Source organism: Echinops telfairi, unplaced genomic scaffold (assembly GCF_000313985.2).
Source record: "Echinops telfairi isolate 266 unplaced genomic scaffold, ASM31398v2 ScPeMD7_7468;HRSCAF=8506_0, whole genome shotgun sequence".
Lineage (NCBI taxonomy): Eukaryota > Metazoa > Chordata > Mammalia > Afrosoricida > Tenrecidae > Echinops > Echinops telfairi.
This window is the reverse complement of record NW_022111369.1, coordinates 53629019-53632001: the sequence shown is the minus strand read 5'-3', so window position 1 is coordinate 53632001 and position 2983 is coordinate 53629019.

The following is a 2983-nucleotide window of genomic DNA, read 5'->3' as shown; positions in this document are numbered from 1 at the left end:
AGCCCCTAATAAAATGGTTAATTGAAAAAAAAATAACCAGAGTAGGAAAATATGCCAAAAGTAAAAAAAAAAAAAGATATGATACTGCACATAGATGTGAAGATTGGAGTGAAATTGTCATGCTCACACACCTCCTAAATCCTAGGGGATAACCCAAAGCTAAATCCAAACATCATTAGCCTTGAACTGCTCCACTGGGCACTAAACAAAACCTCATCCGAAGGATGAACCAAAGAGAAAGTACTTGAAGACTTACCTTACCTGCACTTTTGATGGACTAATTGCTGCCCTCTAGTGGTGAGGATGTAGTAAGGTTCTTAAATACGTTGCACTCAATTCTATGTTGTTGCTACCATTGAGGAAAAAAGCCATCTATGGAGGATTAAAAGGAAAGCAAACATCCAAAACTTCAGAGAAAATTGGGTTATTTGACCCTAAATTATTATTGTATATTAGTGACCACCTTGGTTGATTTTTAAGCACTGACTTTCCACTGATTCCTTGATGCTGTGTTCAGACTCCTTCCCTCTCCCCAATCTTTTTCAGCACACTAATGATTAGGAGGGGAAACAAAACCCAACAACAAAGAAGGTAATAGTAAGGTGTGGATAATGCAAGTGCTAACCAGTGCACTTACAAGAGACTCTGAAATTGGCTCTTAGTCATAGAACGGTTAAAACAAATGGGGAAAAGTAATTAAGTCAAAGAGCTGAATAGAAAATTTCATAGGCAGCTCGAGAAAGCAAATTCAAGTATTGTCATGAAATGTGCAGAGATCTAGTTAGAAAACTGAAAAAGAAGAGCACACTCAGCATATTTTAAACTGAAATAACTCAAGAAAAAATTCAATCCTAAAGTTGCAATACTGAAAGATTCTATGGGCAAACCGTTGAAGGATTCCTGTCACGTACAGTGAGTTAAATCCATTCTTCTCGAAACCCATGTTCTCAACCTTACGGTCATATTTTGGCTTTCATGGGGTTGTTTTCCTTTTCTTCAGCTTTAACCTGAACGTACACCTGAGCAATGATGAAATGGATCTGTTCCGCAGTCTGCCTCTGGCCTCATTTTGGCTGTTGATGTGCCGCTTCTCCATCATCTTTCCACAGATAGAGTCCATTTGATTCCTGTGTGTTCCTGCTGGGAAAGTGGATAGCTGCTGTTTGTGATCTGTATCACATGAGAGCTTCATTTCGATCACCAAGACTAGATTTTCCACCTTTGTTCCCATCTTTCACATTGCAATCACCAATTATTATCAGTGCATCTTGCTTGCATGTTTTCTCAATTTCAGACTGAGGATGTTGGTAGACTTCTTCAGTTTTATTCCTCCCTAGCGCCAGTAACTGATGGGTACATTTGAATAATAGTTGTATTAATTAGATTTCCTTGTAGGAGTATATATATCATCCTATACTCATTGTACTCTAAGAAAAGTCTTGAAATGTCCTTTTTGGCCATGAACGTGACACCCTTCATTTGAACTTTTCATCATAGGCATAGTAAACCATACAATCGTCTGGTCAAAATGACCAATGTCGGCTTATTTCAGCTTATTGATGCCTAGGATCGTTATGGGTTCCATTTCATTTTTGGTTTCCAATTTCCCTAGATTCATACTGGATGAACATTCAAAGTTCTGATTATTAATAGATGTTTATACACATAGTGAGGTGTGCCTCATCAGCAAGTGAAGGTCCGGAACGCTTTACTCCGTCCGCATCATTGTGGTGGACTCTACCGCGACAAGGCAGCTCTTCCGTAGTCATATTTTGAGTGCCTTCCGGTCTGAGGGGCTCCTCTTCCAGCCCTCTGTCTGACCGTGTTCCACTGCTGCTCATGACGTTTTCAGTATCTGACAGTGTTCTGCTTCTGTTCATAAGTGCTTTCAGTGGCTAATTCCTCAGAAGTGGACAACCATTTCTTCTTTGTCTCAGAGCTTCGCTGAAACCTGTCCATTTTGGTTCACCCGGCTAGTATTTGAAATACTCGTGACATCACTCCCAGCATCATAGCAACGTGCAAGACACGACAGTACAACAAACAGATTCTTTCCCTACCCTCTAGCCATTAGTATCGTTTTAAACATACACCTACATAGGTATTGTCATTAACTGCTATACGAATATTGAATTTTAGACACTTGTGTGCATTTTCTTTTGTTTTTGCTTAACACTCATGGATGCCCTACACATTAACTGGTAAGAACTCTGTGGCAGATTTCATTTTCCAAAAATAATCACAAACCTATGTCCCTTCCCACATGCTGTTCTAGACCTTGCTACCCCCCTAGCAAAGGATATTGTCTACTTCTCTCTCCTTTGTACCCTCAGGGGGCCTTGGTGAGCTTCATGTGGCATCTCTCCCCATCTCTTGGTTAGGGACTTGGTTATTGCTCGGTTACATTTAAGTCACATACTACACTCCTACTGCCTCGTTGGCATAGCAAAGACAACTCAGTCTCAAGGTGGATTCTTCCAACATTGACAGGTTAGGATTTACAAAGCACATTTGAGGGGACACCATTAAATCCATAACAACCCACCACCCACCACCAATCCATGGCCTTCCCACCTACAAAAACACCTTCAGTCTATCACACCATCCCCCAACGTCTTAAATCTTTAGGAATATTCCATCCTGAGACAAATTCCTATTCATCTGTGAAATTGATAATACAAGTACAATGGTCAAACAAGGACAACGCAGACATTTCCATTAAAATGAGAGACACTGGAGGCAAAGAAGGGATAATGGACACAAACACGTCTAAAAACCAACAGAACAAACCTTGGCTCTGAAGGCTTGGAAACAGCCCCCTGTTCTGCTGAACCATCTGAGCAATGGCCCTCTCCTCCAAACTGGGCGTTGGTCAGGCTCTCCTGATCCTGGGTGGAGGCCCTTCGGCCTTGGGTGATGCAAGACCTTATCATCCAGACCCACTAGGATGGAAACCTCTCTTTGGTTTTGAGTGACCCCATGT